The 19,571-nt window shown below is 43.1% G+C and overlaps 1 pseudogene; it reads right to left on the reverse strand.

Moving 5' to 3' along the window:
• Positions 1–2,742: 2,742 nt before the first annotated feature.
• Positions 2,743–19,308, reverse strand: LOC114201462 (14-3-3 protein sigma-like; annotated as a pseudogene).
• Between the last annotated feature and the right edge of the window lie 263 nt (positions 19,309–19,571).

The raw sequence follows: 19,571 nt of genomic DNA on the forward strand, positions 1-19,571 counted from the left end.
TCACAGTTATCCTTTTACTGATTTGCTCATTCCCGGTGTACACGTGTAGCAGGAACTATTGTTAATCTGTACCCCTATGGAAAACAACTTGAACAACTAAGCACAAAGCTTATGTACAGTTTCTTTTGCCTTTGGTCTTAGAGACTCCGCTCATTTCGGAAGTTACTAAGCTCAGGACCTCCCCCTTCCTCCGGCGCCCCCCCCCCCCCAGCACACATCCCCTCGATGAAGTCGTTTCATGCATTTACATTCTGCATCCCATCCCTGGGATGGGATCTCCCAGATGATTTTTTAAAATTTGCATACATTCAGGTTCATGCTTAGCACAGATTTATTTTAATATTAAAATAATGTTTGGGGCGCCTGGGTGGCTCAGTCGGTTAAACAGCCGACTCTTAATCTTAGCTCAGGTCTTGACCTCAGGGTTGTGAGTTCAAGCCCCTCATTGGGCTCCACAGTGAGTGTGGAGCCTACTTAAAAAGATAAAATAAAATAAGAAATAAAAATAAAATTAAAAAAATGTTTTAAATTATGTAACAACCAGCGAAACTGACAAACCACAGAGATGTGTTAATCCAACAAATATTTTCCAAGTGCCTCCCTTATGTTAGGCCTTATAACAGTGTCTCTCTGCGGGGCTTTACCTTGTGGTTCCCTTGGAGCACCCCCGGTGTATCCCTGCGTAACCAGGGCTTAGGCAGAAGCACGGACTAAGGAAACTGGATTGTACTATTTATGGCCACATCTCTGAAATTCTAGGATTCTTTAGATTCGTGGAACCCTATCTCCCTCAGTGGTTCCAGAATCTGCAAAAAATAATCTATTTGGAGAATTGCATTTATATAAGGTTAGAATTGTTTTTGTTTTGTTTTTTGTTGTTTTTCTTACTGCTCCTTTGCTCTTAGTAAGAAAGTAATTTAAATGCCAGGAGAGAATAATAACTACGGAAGTCAACCACTGGCTTTTGCCTAACACAAATACCAGCCGCACAACTTCAGTGATAATCCCCTTTGTCGTTCTGGGTGTGCTGAAAACAACAATTAAGTTGCTCTGCACTTGCAAGTGATCTACTATATTGTTTTATGGGCTTTATTGGTTGCACCCACCACATTATCCAAACAGCTAATGAAATCGCGAGTGTAAAATTATGCCAATAAAGGAAGGAAAGGCAATCATTGTTTGTGGCTCTTATCTTTGGGGGTGGGGAAGAGGACTTGCTCCCATTAGCAAACTCACCAATGGACTAGCTTTCTTGAGAACATTAATGTTTTGTGAAGCTTTCCAGCGTCACCTTGCCTAACTCCTAGGGTGACCCTCTACCTCATGGCTTGTCCCCAGTGGGGGAGGCTTACTTCTACCACTGCCACAATGGGTTGAGGACTTGGTAGGAGCAACGCCCCGGCATTGTATGATTGAGTGAAAAAGTAGGAAAGATGACAAGCTTAACATTTACCTACTAAGACACTGGGCTAGATCTTTTGATGTGCAAAACTCTGCCAGTCTTTGGGGGTGGAGCCTCCCCTGTAGCAGGAGGACTCTTTGGCAGGATCTTTCAGCACATTAATGACAGACCAGATGACTGCCTCTGTGCAAAGGGAAACTGGAACCCAGAGAAGGAAGGAGTCCTGGAGTAGATGCCTCAGCGTGAGATGCTACCAGGTGCTTAACAATGCTGAGGAGATGTAACAACCGAACTCTGTTATGAAGAGATAGAAAATGGCTTCCCCCCAAACTTTCCAGAATATTACTGTCGTTGACTTTGTTGTCCACACATTTGCTTTTAAAAAATTAGGAGTGAGAACCAGCTTTGTCAGTAAAACCGAGCTCACTTGAACTTCTGTCCACTTGGGGCTGGAAGGAAGGAGTAAGACAAGGGATGACTGGGCCGGGATCCTGCAGCCTGGTCTGTGTCATCGCCCGTAAGAGCCATGATTTGAGGTGACCTGTGCCAGACACTGGGATAGGTCCCATGGCTCCAGGGATCGCTGTGCCCACACTCTGAGGGGCGGGAGATGCCTGCTTAGAAGAAGGGTGGGATTTCCCCTAAAGAGAAGAAGCAACGATCACTCCTCCCGGCAGAGGGGAAGAGTGAGTTTTGGACTGGCAAGGTAAGGTTCTTTTTTTTCTGGGAACTGAGTTGGGCTTGGACACTGAGGTGTGGGAAGGCTCATGGAACCTAAGCTAGGGTGCAGACTTTGGGTCTGAGCCTAAAATGCCAACAGTATACAGTTCTAGAAGCAGTTGTGAGTTTCACTTAGCTTGTGACCAAGTCTTCTGATCTCCAGTGTACCATGTACCATGTGTAGGTGTACTATAGGGAATTAGGGAGAACCACGGCCTTCCTGTAGCCTGCAGAAAGAGATGCTTAGGATGACAGAGATGACTGGCCTAGAAGAGCTGTACTGTTTTTTTTTTTTGGTCACAGGGGAATTTTATTGGGAGGAAACATGGTCACACACAGCAGGCATGTTTTCCCTCTCATTCTTGGTCTTACACACACACACACACACACACACACACACACCCTCATAGTCCAGTTCTCAGCCACAAGGGTAGGACTCTCCTCAATTCCTAAGACCCAGAGGCAGTGGGGGTAGGAGAGGGTCAAGGGGGTGCACAGTAACCTGGTTCACAGGAGGGGCTCTCGGGAACAGGGTGCAGAGAGCAGTGGTGGGGACTCCCACCCCATACTAGTCCTCTCTGTGGGGGTGGGGGCAGGGCAGGGCAGGTGGCAGGAGACGCTCAGTTTTGGGGCTCCTCAGGAGCCGCACCCCCTCTTCCCCAGTGCTGTTGGCCATCCCCAGCATCAGGCTGTCTTGCAGTCGCTGCATGATGAAGGTGCAGTCTTTGTAGGAGTCCTTGGCAAGCGTGTGCAGGTCAGCCATGGCCTCGTCGAAGGTGGTGTTGGCCAGTGAGACAGCCTGCTCTGGGCTGTTGGTGACCTCGTAGAAGAAGACCAAAAAGCTCCTCAGAGCCAGGCCCAGGCAGGTGCGGTTGCTGGGCAAACGTTTCCTTGCTGATGTCTCTGGCTTCCCGGTAGGCCGACTGGGCAGGGTTGATGATATGATTTGGTCCTCACTGGGGGCTACCTCAGCCAGGTAGTGGTGTAGTCACCCTTCGATTTCAGGCGGAAGACCCAGCTTTTAGCATCACCGGTGTCCTCAGTGAGGTGGTGTCCAGCAGTGTTGCACACCTTCTCCCAGTCGCCACCTTCTCCCAGAACTCTTCCATCTCCGGGCCCTTCTCTTTGTAGCCCTCCTCCTTGCTTCTCTGAGCAAGGCCCCTGCAGGCAGCGCTCCGCCGCGCCCCCACCACATCCTCCTGGGTCGCTGAGAGAAGGTGTCAGTCTTCACAGGGTAGCTCCTCCCCTTTTCCATGGCGCTCTTCATGAAGGCTCTATCAGAGCCGCGCTCTTAAGAGGGGCAGCAGCAGTAAAGACCGCAGGCCAAGAAACGAGAAATCAGCAAAACTAAAAACTTACTCCTGAGAACCTACATTTTGGCACCCCGAGAAGCCTCACACTAGCTGCGAGGCGTGCGACGAGGATGTATGTGTGTGCCGGGGAGTGGGGACCGCGTTCAAGTAACTAAACCTGGAGGGGCTCATGCATAAACATCTTGGGAGTGCAAAGATAGTAATCTGTTTTCAGTTCAAGGTCATAGTTTGGGATGCCAGGGACACAGAGGTCACACTTCATTTTCATCAGCTTCTTAACACTTTTCTTTTTTTTTTTAAAGATTTCATTTATTTGAGAGAGAGAATGAGAGAGAGAGCATGAGAGGGGGGAGGGTCAGAGGGAGAAGCAGACTCCCCGCTGAGCAGGGAGCCCGACGTGGGACTCGATCCCGGGACTCCATGATCATGACCTGAGCCAAAGGCAGTCGCCCTTAACACTTTTCTATAAAATTTCTACCCTGGAAGGTATGCTATTGCTCATCAGAAACAACTTCCATACTTAATTTGAAAACACTAGCCTTTAAAAATAGAACAATATAGGGGCGCCTGGGTGGTTCAGTCCATAAAGCGTCTGCCTTCTGCTCAGGTCATGATCCCGGGGTCCTGGAATCAAGTCCCGCGTTGGGCTCCCTGCTCAGCAAGAAGTCTGCTTCTCCCTCTCCCATGCCCCCTGCTTGTGCTCACTCTCTCTCTCTCTCTCTGTCAAATAAATAAAATCTTTAAAAAAATAGACCAATATATTAAATATTTTAAGATGATGGCAGTCTCCACAGAGCCCCTCGCGTATCTGTATTCATGGGCACACACAGTCCCTGTTCTCTCTCAAACATCCCCGGTGCAGGTGGAGGATTTATGTTCTTACAATCTTAAAATGTTCAATGATAACTCACGCTACAGTAACAAAGGTTATAAAATGTGTAGGTGTAAGCTTACCAAACATTTACAGAGTACTGTACCGTTCATAAAGCACTTTAAAAATATTTGATCTCATTTGAATAATACTTTTCTGCCACTGTACCGGGAGAGGTTTCTTTCTTTTTTATTTTGTTTTTAACCTAAGGTATGTATAACAGCTCATTTAAAAAGACGAGGCAGATGTTAGCTCTGACTAGCATTCTGGATTTAGCACACAAGGAGAACTATGTTCTATTTCCTTTTTTGGTATCACAGGCCTTGATCTCTAAACAAATACTTGAAGTGGGTCTCTAAACTCTGAGTGGAAGTAAGCTAATCACTGACATTCGAGACACTCTGCTCCTTGACACACTTTCACAATAAATGTCCAGCCACTCTACAAACTTGAGTTTCTCCCGTGGTGAAGAATCATCCCTTTAAGGGGCCCACACAGCTCTGTTGAGGTGTTTGGCGGCCTGCAACCTGTCTCCTCCTTTTTTGGCGTCCCTCAGGGTTCCCAGCTCAGAGATCGGCACAAAGGGAGTGGTTACTGTGTCTTTGCTGAACAGGGAAAAATAAGGTAATTGTCACCAAAGGGGAACCCTGTCAGTCCCAGGTGTTTGCTAACAAGTGACAGATTGAATCCTCTTAACTACTAGGCGAGGTACTAATCATCACCCTACTCACACCTGGAGAAACTGAGGCTGTGATATACTGAGAAATACACATTTGGTCTTTGTCCTCAGTTCCTGGCACAGAACTCTAAAACTCTTGCAATTTCCTGAGCCAGAGAGGTGTTAAGGTTACAACATTTGGTCTTAGTCCCTGACTCCTGACACAAGAGTTTTAAGCTGTTGGGATCTCTGGAGTGATAGGAAATGTGTTTTGTATGCTAATGAGATGCCTGGTGGTTGGGGACCCCTAGATAGCTCCAGGAGGGGGGCGGGTCACCAGAAAGACCAAGACAGGATCAGAGGGTTGGAACTTTCATCCATACCCCCTGACTTCCGGGGGAGGGGAAAAGCTGGAGATGGAGGTAATCCCCAGGGGCTATGCTTTAATCAATCATGCCTATGTAAAGAAGTCTCCATAAAGATATGGAAGCTGGGTGGTGCCTGGGTGGCTCAGTCAGTTAAGCATCTGCCTTTGGTTCGGGTCATGATCCCAGGGTCACAGGATCGAGTCCTACATCAGGCTCTTTGCTCAGCGGGGGAGCTGGCTTCTGCCCCTCTCCCCTGTTCATGTTGTCTCTCTCTTTTTGTCTTAAATAAATAAATAAAATTAAAAAAAAATATCCTGAAACTATGTTTTGGGGGATGGGGGATGGTCAGAGAGCCTCCCGGTTGGCAGACACCTCAGAGTGCTGGGAGGGTGGTGAACCCAGCAAGGGCATAGAAGCTCCAGGCCTCTTACTCATATATCTTGCCCTCTGCATCTCTTCAGTTTGGCTATTCCTGAGTTGTATTCTTTATAGCAAACCAGTAATGGCAAGTAATGTGCCTTCCCAAGTTCTGTGAGCCACTCTAGCAAATTATAGAACCCAAGGAGGGGGTTGTGGAAATCCTCAATTTATAGCTAATCAGTTAGAAGTATGGGAGGCCCCCATGACCTGTACTTGCATCTAAAGCAGGGGGCAGATTTGTGGGACTGAACCCTTAATAATCTGTGGGGTTTGACACTGCCTCTGGGTAGCTAGTGTCAGAAATGAATTGAACTGTAGGACACTCACTTGGTGTCTGGAAAGTTGGAGAATTGCTTGGTGTGGAAAACCCACATTTAGTGTCATATGTGTTATGAGTAAAAATGGCTTATGGAGGCTCAGAGTGGTGAGCTTATTTAACTTCACACAACCTGAGAATGAGAGAGCTGGGATTTGAACCAAATACCATGATGTCCCCTGTTTTATCTGTTTAACTACTGGAGCATTCATATTAATGCTAGCGCTGATAAAACACGTATTTTACAAGAAACCCACAGAGTAGCACCTCAAAATGAACATTTTTGTAACCTTTACCAGAGCAAAGCCAGCCTAAAGACACCCTTGATGTCACATTGAGTTTATATGACTGGAGTGCTGTATCTGGAATTTAAGGCCTGATCCCGAGTTCCCTATGGACTAACAATATTACTTCTCACAAGATACATGGTCTTTCACTTTGTCTCATTTTCTTCTACCCTGTCAAAACATAAGCAACTCATTATTTGTGTGTTTGCTTCTGAGATAACAGGAAGCTTCTGGAGATCACATTGTTTGCTCCAGTGGGACGGGTTGGGAGAAAGGTATGAGAAAGAGTTGAAGGATCACTCCCACTAACAGAACTTCCACCACCACAACCACCCCCAGCACCTTCGGTGACATCACCACCCCCAACCAGTTCTCTTAGACGAAGGCGGATGTGGTAGCTTTCTCTTCCATAAGTGAGTATCACATCTATGTTTTTCCTTTCACTAAAAAGTTGTATTCCATAATTACCGGTGCCTTTCAAACTTCAGATATTTTAAACATGACTTAGACAGGGCACAGACTTTTGGTAAATAAAAGCAAATATCCAAGCCACATTAATGGCAGAGGTAGTTTACAAATTTCTCTCTTTGATCACATTCTTCTCATTGTTTATTTGGAAGTGGTCAGCTTCAAAAATGTCTTTGAAGTAAGTTTGAATCTATCTTTTTCCCGACTCATCCCCTTCCCACTGCTCAAAACATATATACACACACTTGTTGCTATAGTAACATTTAGCTCTTGCGTACGGATTTATGTTACACACACACGAATGTCTCTTTCAATGCCTGGTTTTCAAGGTTCACGATTAATATGCTGTATGTCTAATAAACCAGTGATCAGCCTGGCTCTCTACATAGTAGCTTTTCATCTATAATGACCTGTAATATAAAACTATCCCTATGCTTAAAAACCATAGCTAATCAATAATAACTATTAAGATTAATTCCTTAACCTATTAGATTTTGAGCACACAAACAGATATTGTCCTTTTCTGAATATCAATATGAAAAGTCTCTAAGAATCCATCTGACACTGCCTTCAAAGTCTGTGACATCTCTTATCTTAGGGTGGCAAACTCTCGCCTTTCAAAATGGATTTGATTTTCAAAAAAGGCCTCATTCAGAGGCAAGCTGTTGAGTAAAGGGAATAATCAAGCTGAGTTTTGGTTAGAAATAAGCTTTCTCTAAAATATAATGCAGTGATTCTCAGTGGGAAATAAAAATTCTGGGGATGGCGTATTGGTGATGTATTTTGAAAACGCATCCACAGATGGAAAATAGGAAAAGAAAATCCTGATTGCATTAAATAAACAACAAAAAATAAATTTCAACTTTCTTGAGTGATATATCAATGATATGGGCTTCAAGATAGAGAATAGTTGACGGTCTTTTTTTTTTCACATTTCAAAAGATGTATACGTTTTAAAAGGTTAAAAAAAAATATTGTGCTAAGATTGTGTTTCTTGTGTGGCTCCTATGCTGACTTTAAAGACAATTCACAAAATAGGAGTCCGGAGATATTTTGAGAAATGGCAACTTCATTGAAATACAGCTAGAGTCTTCTGGAGTAACTATTTTGAAGGTTAATGCTCATTTTGATACTTTTTTAAAGATTTTTTATTTATTTATTGGAGAGAGAGAGAGAGAAAGAGAGCAGGAGTGGGGAGTGGGGGGCAGAGGGAAAAGGAGAGTGAGGAGACTCCCTGATGAGTGTGGACCCAGGCTTCCGGACTCGGGCTCCAACCCAGGACCCTGAGATCATGACCCGAGTAGAAGTCAGACACTTAACCGACTGAGCCACCCATGCTCCCTTCATTTTAATATTAAGGTTCTAGTATTCTCGCTTAAAAATTACATTAATACTTGATAATCATATTGCTTATCCAGATGCTTCCTCCAAGAATTGAAGGGCTTTGCAGACTTTATTTTTTCTTTTTCTTTTTTTTTATTAAGGCTTTGCAGACTTTAAAATAAATTTTCCACAATCCTTGTGAGAAAAGAGCAAGCCATATAGTATCTCTTCATAAGGGTTCTCAGGTTCTCTGAAAATTTCAGGTCCTAGAGAAATACCAATTGTAATTTACCATAGTTTGGGTGTTTTTTTTGTTTTGTTTTGTTTTGTTTTGTTTTGGTTGGGGGTGTTTGGGGCCAAACTTAGTCCCTAGGTGTTATGTTTGTAAAACTGAGCTCCTGCAACTTTGGTTGACATACCTACGTGCCTCATGCTTTCTTCTGAAGGAAAATGGCTCTTGCAAATCTTAACTAGCACCCCCAGGCTTTTTCCTGCCCAGACAGAATCACTTGGAATTATCAAGCACCATTAAAAAAAAAGAAAAACAACAACACTGTGTTAAGTTGCTTCTGCTCTGTCTAATCGGAGAGGCAGGGTGGGCATCAGACGTGATACCTTACTACCTCCAAAATGGAGACAGAAATGTATTGCCTGCCCCGCCCAAGTCCCCTGTTCTGGACATACAGGTTTTCCCAATGTCCATTTTCTTAGACAAGGAAGTAGCCAGTCCAGTGCAGGGTCTCCACAGACCACTGTCTCTAAATCTAAGACCCTTTGTTTCAGCCCTGTGCGGCACGTTTGTGTCTCCAGGCAGCTGCGCATTCATGGCGATCCATTGAAGTCAAATGTTGCAAAGGAATTCCCTGATGGGGCTCGGAACTTGATTCAGCTCTTTTTAGGGTTTCAGCTGCTGTCCTAACCAGTTCCATAGGATCTAGACGTCGCTCTCCTTCCTTCTATTGAGATAATTTGGGCAACGGGTATTAGATGGAATTTTAGTCTTTTTTTAGAGCACTATAGCTGCTTTAAAATAAACAAGTTCTTAGACTTCTTTCTACCGGCCTGATAAAATGTAGTTGCTGTCTCTGGTTTGGGGGGCCTGAGGAAATTATGGGAAAAATCAACCAAAGTGCTGGAGAATCTTGTACGGCTATCGCTTTATGAGTGAGTCAGAGAGTGAGCCTCACTTTGGATCCTCTTGCAGGGTGGTTTTCACGCTGGGCTCGGCTGAGCGTCACTGCGAGGCTTGACTGTGGGCGGGGTGGGGGGGGAGGGCACAGCCTACACAATTCCCTAGGGTGCTCGTTAAGCCTTCGACTCCCAGATGTTCTGATCAGCCCATGTTTTATCCACTCCCAGGTGATTCTCACACACACTAAATAAAGCTTGAGGAACACTGCTGACTTGGGGTCCATAGATCTAGGAGGTGGAAATTGTGTCTGGGCTGTCCCCACCCCCATTTTGAACTCATCTATTTTACACCCTGGAATCTCCTCTATGCTTTCATTTGAAGAAGCACTTCCATGACTAAAACCAAAACCAAAACAAAACCCTAAAAATCTTTAGAAATGATTACTCTGGCATAAATAAATACCTGAAAGACACCTTCTTGTGCTTATCTTCACCGATGATTTCTTTCTGGTGAAAATGCAAATGAATGCATAAGAAAGTGATTTTGTCCAGATAACTTCAGGACAGAGAAAGCCACTTTTCATCTACTAAAGGACACAGCTCTGTACCTCTAGCAACGGATTTGTATAACTCAGGAGTTCCTGAAGACCCCCGTGAATGTTAGCTTGGGTAGCTGAGATTAATGCTTTACCCTCAGTTGCACACCCAGGACTATACCCGCCCCCTTCCAGTCCTCAAATCTGGCCTCCAGCTCAAGAGTTCCTCAATTCAGACAAAGTCTCAGAATGTGCCATATACAAACGTGATTTTGGAATGCCTTCCACATGCTGGTTTTTAGGTCACCCAGAATGAAGACATTAAGAACGTGTTAATACAGCTGCTTGCAAGACAATTTTGTATTGTGGTTTTTGGTTTCCTAAATGCCTGAAGTAAGTCTTTCCTACTGTGTCAAATTTAGCAAGCAATCTAGATGGTGAAAGGAACTAGTGGACTTTCAAATTTTAAAACCGTCCAAAATTCATCTAACATTCCAATGAGTTTCAGATGTTATAAAAACTCATTAATGTGATTCAGGTCAATTGGGTAGCATAAAAACTTCAAACCCATAAAATATGATACATAGTCTATCACATATTGATTTATTAAGCACCTACTATATGCAAAGCTTATACTAAAAATATTTCAAGGACTACAAAGGAAATAATATACTTCAGTCAGGCCTTTAAGAAGTGTGTAATCAAACAGGATGTAAGAGTAAAGGAGGGAATGCTCATACTACACTCTGTAGCAAATGCAAGAATTAGAGAGCCCTGTTATTATATATGAGTAAAGGGAAAGTGTGAGTGCTTTTTTAGATGTTAAAGATGGTACATTTTGCCATGGGTTCCTTTCTGAATTTGTGTGTGTGTGTGTGTGCGCGCGCGCTTTTGCACACACATGCACATGCATCTTTCTCTGGGTATTTGGTTCTGTATATAGCTTTTCTCCTGCTTTTATAGTCTTTAAAAGAAATCTTGCTTTTGAATGTATATGCACTAGAAAATTTTAAAACTAACCCAGAAGCAATGACTGTTGTGAATTTCTGGTGTATCTTTCAGAGATATACTATAAAAATACAAGCATAATGTATGCACATATTTTTTGTCCCTTCTTTTTAAAAAAAAAACAGTAAATAGTACATGTGATCCACACCACTTTTGCTTTTACCTTGGAGATTATTTCAAAGAAATACATACATAGCTACTGCATTTTTAAATGGCTGCATAGCATTCAAGTATCTGAATTCTATTCATAGTATTTTACTCTCCATAATGGTTTTAACCAACTCTCTATTGATAGCCATTTATAATGTTTCCAATTTGTTGCTATTCTTGTAAATTCCTAGAAGTAAAATTGAGTATATGCATTGTATTCCTTTAATGGTTACCTTGGGAATTTTTTAAATGAATGCAAACTTAAAGTCTAAAATCAGTCAGCATCTTTACCATCCTCACAAACTATCCGATCTATAAACACTTCAACTCCAAACACCTCCTCCTTTCTTCTATACCATTGTTGTATTTTAGTTCTGTCTTTTTTTAACTCTGAAAGAATATATTATTATGATTGTTTCCCACATTATAAGTTTGCATATATGGACATTTTTCCTAATTTCTTTACCACTTTTTTTTTCATCCTAGACTGCTTATCTGGGATTACTTTCTTTCTATACAAAATGCTTATTTATAAGTTGTAGCAAAGGTCTGTCTCTTGGAAACTCCATTAGGTTTTATTTGTCTTTTTTTTTTTAAAGATTTTTATTTATTTATTTATTTATTTGAGAGCGTGACAATGAGAGACGGAGAGAGAGCACATGAGAGGGGGGAGGGTCAGAGGGAGAAGCAGACTCCCTGCCGAGCAGGGAGCCCGATGAGGGACTCGATCCAGGGACTCCAGGATCATGACCTGAGCTGAAGGCAGTCGCTTAACCGACTGAGCCACCCAGGCACCCTGGTTTTATTTGTCTTAAAAATAGCTTTATTTCATCCTCATATTTGACTGATAGTATGTAGATATAAAATTTTAGTTTTTGAGTTAACTTTTTCTGGGAATAGTGAAAATATTATTCCACCATCTTCTGATTTTCATTGTTGCTGTTAAGAAGTCAGTTGCCAATGTAGCTGTTGGGGGACACTTCTTTGCTCATCTTTTATTTCTGGCTGGTTTAAGATTATCTCATTACTTCCCTTCTGCAGTTTGATTATGATGGGTATAGTTGTAGATTTTTAAAAACTTAACTTTCTTTGAAAATGTCTTTCTTTTTAAATTTTTCTTTTCTTTTTTTATTGAAGTATAATTTACATCCAGTGTTATATTAGTTTCAGGTGTACAATATAATGATTCAACAATTCTATACGTTACTCATCAAGGTAAGTGTATTCTCGATCCCCTTTATCTATTCACCTCCCCCAACCTCACCTCTGGCAATGACCAGTTTGTTCTCTGTATTTAAGGAACTGTTTTTTGTTTGTTTCTCTTTCTTTCCCTTTGTTTTGTTGTTTTATTTCTTAAATTCCACATATGAGTGATATCATATGGTATTTGTCTTTCTCTGACCAACTTGTTTCACTTAGCATAATACCCTCTAGGTTAATCCATGTTGTTGCAAATGGCAAGATCTCATTCTTTTTTAGGGCTGAGTAATATCCCATTGTATATACACATGTATTCATCTTTTTAGTACGAGTATTGGAATCTTTCAACAGTAACAGAAAATTATGAGCCATTTTCAATTTGAATATTGCCTCATCTCCATTTTCTTTATTATGTCCCTCCAAAATTCCAACTGTGATTTTATGATTCTACAACTCACTCTATATTATAAGATTCTTAATGACTTTTTAATTTTTTCCACCTCATTTCTTTCTGTGCTGCATTCTGGGTAATTTCTGCTAAACTATTTTCCATTTCACTAAATTAGTCTTAAACTATGTCTACTATGAATATTGGGCTTGACTTTAAATTTCTCTATTTTTTTTTTAAGACATTCTTTTGGAGTCTTTGAATCTTCTTGATTGATTTTACAGTCTGTCATTCATGATCCTTTCATTTATGTGTTTCTTGTTATATTGACTATGGACTTATGTTCCCTAGAATTTTACCTGCAGTAATTTTTGAGGCCTTGGTTGAAGGTAAGTTCCTTCAAAAAGAATATGCATTTACTTCTACCTGGGCATTCCCAACTAAGGGCTACTTTAAAATCAATTGTAGATTTGAAGTACTGTGATTTTGGGCTGAAAATTCTCGTGAAAACTGGATTATAGTTATGAATTCTCAGGAGAAATATTTTTTCCTTCAACCCAGCTTCAAGGCTGAAAGAAACAAGTACTTTTTAGCAGTCCTTTCTGTGGTGTCTGATTTGTCTGATGTTCCTAGATTGCTTGTAAGTTTTCCTTTCAGATTCTTGCCTTCAGTTGGGCTCAAGGATTTGTCTCATGTCTTACACATTGCATATTTGTTAAAAACAGGATTTCAAAGTAATCAGGGTTTGATACATTACCCCAGAGCAAAAGCCAGATTCAGTGTTTAATTATACCTCTATGTATTTCTCCTGTTAATTAACTTTTACCCTCTAATGATTTTTTTTCCTTTCTAACTTGCTCTTGAATGCATTTAGAAAGAGGTTTATCTTTAAAAAATAAACAAAAATAGCATCTATCTTTGTTGTGTTCAGTGGAAAAGAAGATTATGCTGTCTCTTCAAAATTATGTCAAGAAACAGCAGGCTCTAAAATTCTCAAGAGCTGAGCTTCAGTTTCTAATTACTTCCCACAGACACTCCAATTCTTGCCTTTCTGCGGCACATCCTAAAACCACGATCATGGCGGCGGTTACACTACAGTACGCTGGGGAAGCGGGTGCCTATCTGAGGGAAAAGGAAGGGTCTATACTCCTGCTCCTGCTGCAGCAGCCGGGCTACACTGGCCCTGAGTTTCTCGCTTGCCCAAGTTAGAGGGATGTTGCGTGAGTTTCTCCTACCACCAAATATATCTGACACTACTAAAATTTGTTACCTAATACAAACTTTATGACCAGCTTTGAAGAAAGTATTAACTTTATGTTGAATGACTGTGTGTGTGTGTGTGTGTGTGTGTGTGTGTGTGTGTGAGTGTGTTTATAGAGTTCAGGTTACAGGAATAATCTGGTGAGTGTTCTGAGAGTGTCTTAGTCAGCTGGGGCTGCCATAACACAATACCACAGACTGGGTGGCTTAAACAATACAAATTTATTTTCTCACAGCTCTGGAGGCAGAAAGTCCCAGATCAAGGCCTGACAGGGTTGGTATCTGGTGAGTACTCTCTTGGGCTTGCAGATGGCTACCATCCTGCTTGTGCTCATATGGTCTTTCTTCAGTGTGAGCACACACACACATGCACACACACCACACATACACGCAGAAAGAGAGATCATGATCTCTCTTGTGTTTCGGCTTGTAAGGACACTAAACCTATCTAATCCAGTTGGATCAGAGCACCACCTTAACTCAACCTTAATTTCTTCCTTAGAGGCCCCATCTCCAAATATAGCCACACTGGGGGTTAGAGTTATAACATATGAATTTGGGGGGATACAAACATTCAATTTACAACAGAGAGTTTCTTCTGAATTCACTTATATGAATGGAGAGGCTTAAGGGAGTATTACAGGTTATAATTTGAGGCAGTGACAGACAATTTAAGACCTTTTGGAGGGCTTCGCTCTATGTGTAATTGCTTTGAAACACTATATCTGTGTGTGGATATGGAAATGGATAACCTATCAGGAGAGAGAATAAAATGTTAGCGCCCTATTTATAATTATTTCATCTCATCCTTTTATAATTTATTTTGTGGTGTTTCATAATACATGGAATGTATTGGTACAGTTTTACTTGCATGCAATTTACATAAATCATAAGCATACTTATGACAAGGAACGTGTCTAGAAGAGTTACGGGTGGGATGCATCACAAAGGCTCAGAGAAACAAGATAGCCTTTTTCATGGTGTAAGCACCCATGGGCACAGTGAAGATATTAAAACTTGAGAATAGGTCACGAGAAAAAAGAATCATCAAAGAAATAAGGAAGTTTGATAGGAAGGAATGAAAAGGGTACACTATGCCACCCCAGCACTAGAGGAAAGGAAATGGGAAATGAGAATGAAGGAAATACTGTTTTTATATCCCAATATCTTCTAGCTGTCTGCTTTGTGTGCCCAACATATTCTTAATAATCACCCTGCTGGCATGACTGCAACTAACCTCAAATGATAATCATGTAAGTGTTTGCACTTGTAGGGTACAATAATATTTTGCAGAGGGCTCTGAGTTGCTCACAGAGTTTATCCGGAACCATCTATGTGTTTCTCTCAATGAAAGAATAATGTTTGGCCTTGACTCAAACATTCTTTCTGTTGCTTGATTAGAGGATTGAGAAGCAGAGTTAACTGCACCTCCATGATACTCTTGAGGTCCTGGGAAACCCATTAACTTTTTTTTTTTTGAGAAGGTATTTTAAAACTTAATGTGTTGAATTCACTTCTGAAAAGGGAAAAACCAGTCAGGGGATTGGCTACCCCGAAGTAATGGGCTGGGAGGGAGTCCTCTCTGGGCTTATAAAGAGGCCAAGAGCCTCAGTCCTTCCCTAACTGGCCCCCATGAGGCACGTAGAGTTTTATGTGTAGCCTCCAAATTGTCCGAAAATCAAAACGGCCACTTCTAATCCGTCCCTGCAGATGGTCCCTGTCTCTCAGAGGCAAATGCACAGAGACACAATACACAAGGAACAAAGTCCTTGTTAGCGCCAACATTTGCAGAGAATCTGGGGTGTATTAGAGGGAGGGGAAGATGTTCTGTCTCTTATGGTACCATAGAGAGGCATCATGGATACGGGGGCTGGATGGGAGCAGAATGAGCCTAAATCAATTATTTTATTCTCTGGTAGGTGTTGAAGGTACAGAAACGAGTAAAGCAACAACACTTCTAGGAAAAATGCACACACAGTAAAAGACTCAGTAATTTCCCTACAGTTTTCTTTCTTTCTTTTTTTTTTTTAAATTTATTTATTTGAGAGAGAGAGAGAGAACAAGCAGGGGGAGTGGCAGAGGGGGAGGAAGAAGCAGAGTCCCCGCTGAGCAGGGAACCCAATGCGGGGTTCGATCCGATCCCAGGACCCTAAATTATATATGCACTTGGATATATGCACTTGGTTTTCCTGGGGAGGTATTGCTTACTTGCAAAAAGGTCTGTGATCCCCCAAAATGTTAAGAATGTTTGTCCTAGAGGAATTAGAAGCCCACACGTGCTTTTTCTTGGGTAACTTTTCATTCAAAAAGAGTGTTAGTTCTTAGATAGAATGGTCAAAGACATGCAGAGTGAAATAGAAGGAATTGGCACACCTTTTTAGAGGTCAAGCCCTCTCTTACCCCACTGCTCAAAAGCTCCCAGGCAGATGAAGGCAACGACATCAGTGGTATTGGGAGATTCTATTTTTAAAGACTTTTAAGCTTTTTCTTTTTGATATTCACTTGGATGACTGATAGATTTCTCATGAAAATCTAAATTTGTTAAATCCCAGCGTAAGCACTTTGAATAGAGAGAGAAGTCTCTATCATAATATTTTAAAACTTTTCTTCTCCTACACATCTTCAAGGAAGACAACTCTACGCTAAGGGTAACATGTGTGGCAGGGCACTGATTTGTGAGAGCCTGTCATTGTAGCGGTTAAGGGCACAGACTCTGGAGCCCGATGGCCCGGGTTCAAGCCCCAGCTCCTACAATCTGACACTACTTCACCTCAGTTTCCTCATCTGTAAAATGGGAATCGAAATTGTGTCGGCCTCATTGGGTTGCTGTGATTTAATGAGCTAATATATGTAAAGTCCTGAGAGCAGTGCCTGGTTCATTGCAAAATGCTACATTTGTGTTTGCTAACATTCTTTTTTTTTTTTTTAAGATGTATTTATTTATTTGAGCGAGAGAGAGAGAGAACACAGGCCGGGGGAGGGGCAGAGGGAGAGAGAGAATCTCCAGCAGACTCCGCACTGAGTGAGGAGCCCATCACGGGGCTTGTTCCCACAACCCTGAGTTCATGACCTGAGCCAAAATCAAGAGTCGGACCCTTAACGGACTGAGCCACCCGGCACCCCTACTTTTGTGTTTGCTAACATTCTTACATACTTTCCCCACCAGTTCCCTCTTATAGCTTACCCCTTCTCTTCATTCAGTAATTAGACTGAGCAGGTGATCACTGACCAAGGGAAGGGATGTGACAGGAAAGATCAGAGGAAAAAAAGTCTCTGTGGCCTATGGATTTCCTCAGGAAATTCTGAGGAAACAGAAACAAGACAGAGGTAAATAGGCAGATATCAGATGAGAAGGAGGAAGGCGCCCCCCTTTACCCCCACATACACACTGGTTGTGAAAGGGTGTCAGAGACTGAGAGGAGAACCAGTTGGACCGGGGTAGGCATGAAAGCATAGAGCTGGTGGGTCTCTGAGGAAGGAGGCCATGAGCCCTGGTCCCCATGTCAAATGCTAGGGATGCTGGAACCTAAAACCAAACAAAAACAAAAACCAACCAACCAGCAAAAAAACCTTCACACGTAAGTTCATAGAATCTGAGAATAGAGCGGACCCATGTCCTATCTCTTTCAGGTTCCAGGGAATTGGCAATGACTCTGGAGTGTAATTTGGCAGATGTGGCCTCAGCCAGCCTAGAGTCCCCGGGCCCCATCCTGGCCCCAACATGGTTTTTTGGGCCCCAACAAGAGCAGCACAGAGGATGTCAATGAGGCCCCTTCAGCAACCACATGGGCGGGCGGTAATGTTAGATGAGATGGGGCTTCCCAGTGGGAACCAGAATGAACAGATGACACTGAGGATAAAGACCAGGTACGCCCTCACTCAGACACCGCAGAAGCCCCGGGTGCTTATGATGCTTCACTGGGGAAATGGGAGAGGACAGAAAACAGACTCTGCCACCCTAATGGAAAAAAAATGAGACTTGAAATAGAAATTAAATTGAATTATGAAAAAAATCAAGACACTTTTTTTTTTTTTTTTTTTTTTTGCCCATTCAGATTTGCAGACAGAGATTCCTACCTGCTCTACCTGTTTCCTCCATGACTCAGACACTGGGAAAATGAAGTAAGTTTTGGCTGGGAAGATTTAACTCACCACTGGCAAGGTGTGAGTCACCAGGGCATGTCTCCACTGCCTGTGAAGGCCACACAAAGATGAGAAGAGCCTGGGAACTTGGGAGCAGCTGATAGCATGAGATCACAGTTATGGCTCATGAGGCTGGGGAAGAGGGGATTGTAAGCATGTGCTGGGGAGCTCGCCATCATGAAGGGTGAGGAAAAGGAGTGCGGCGCAGACCTCTGGACCTCTGGGCAAGGCAGCACCTAGGGAATATCCATGCCTGTCAGACTGGAACATGGTAACATGGAGGTTACCTACGTTCCAACTCTTTTCCAGTCAGGATTCTCTAGACAAGTATTACTTTCTGCTGTCTTCCAGGCATTGTGTTGGATGCTAGGAACATTCCTGGGTGAATAGGACGAGGTCCTGCCTCAGAGGGCCCACTCTAGTCTCACAAAGAGATCCTTCAATGTCAAGGGGGCAGTAGGTGCAATGGGAGTCCAAGAGGAGGAGCGTTCATCCAATTTCGGGGCTCTGGAAAAACAAGAGGGCTCCTAAGCTGGGTCTTGGAGGATAAATGGGTGTTCATGCAGCAGAGGTGGGTGGGACAGAAGTTTCTGCAGACGACACAGCCTAGGCAAAGGCATGCAGGAGAGGGACCACAAAGAGCACACAGAAAACAAAGCAGCCAGAGTCTCTGAGCTGCCGGGTCAAGTCACTGATTGGAAAGGTGGAGTTAGAGATGGGAGCTTGGGCCGGGTCATAGACGCCTTGAACGCCATGGTTAGGAATTTAGCCTCTATTCTGGAGCTGACAGGCTACTGACGGGTTTCTGGCAACAGAGTGGGATAGCCAGGTTTATATTTTACAGCGACATGTCTGGCTGCATTTGGAGGACAGACGGGAGGGGATGTGAGGGACAGCAAGAATGCCACTTGGGATTGCCCTGCAGGCCTCTTGCTCACCAGCCAGCCGGAGCAGGTCCCCAGGTTGGACCACGGGCTTTGCAGACCCGTCCACCAAGTCTTGCTTGTAAAAGGAGGCCCAGAGGAGGTTTCCGACTGAATGGGAATCCTATTCCAACTAAAAAGGATCAGGCCCATCTGAGCTGAGGGCAGGGACTTAGCCTGGCTTCTAATGACTGAGAAGAGCAGCAGACCACTCTCCAACCTGTCTCCCCTCTGGCAACAAGATCTAGATTCCCCCCACTCCCCAGCTTCCTGGCCTGGCTGCTATGTGGAGTTCCCCCCGCTCTAACCATCCCTGTCCAGCTGTATCTGGCCCGGTGGGGCAGTGATATTCTTGGAATGAGCAAGCCGGCCATCTAGCCGGTCATCGCACTGGCCGGCCAGTGCAGTAGGTGGGGCAAGCATCTCGGCACCTTCTAGACCTCCCAGCTGTAGCCCCAAAGCAGAGTATGAAGCTTTAGCCTGCTTTTGGGTGATTGCAGATCCTTACTTACTCTGAACTGCGTTCTCATAATTAACAGTATGTCTGGGGTTTCTGGGGGTTGCAGTAACTTGATACCGCCTCTCGCTAAGTCATTGGGCTGCATTTCTGAAATACTGTTCTCCGTTCTGACTGACTTCAGTCTGGCTCTCCCAGTTCATTATTTATGCCTGTGTCTCAGATTTTC

Source organism: Eumetopias jubatus, unplaced genomic scaffold (genome assembly GCF_037043125.1).
Source record: "Eumetopias jubatus isolate StellerSeaLion01/CBP00866 unplaced genomic scaffold, mEumJub1_p1.0 scaffold_2, whole genome shotgun sequence".
NCBI classification, from domain to species: Eukaryota; Metazoa; Chordata; class Mammalia; order Carnivora; family Otariidae; genus Eumetopias; species Eumetopias jubatus.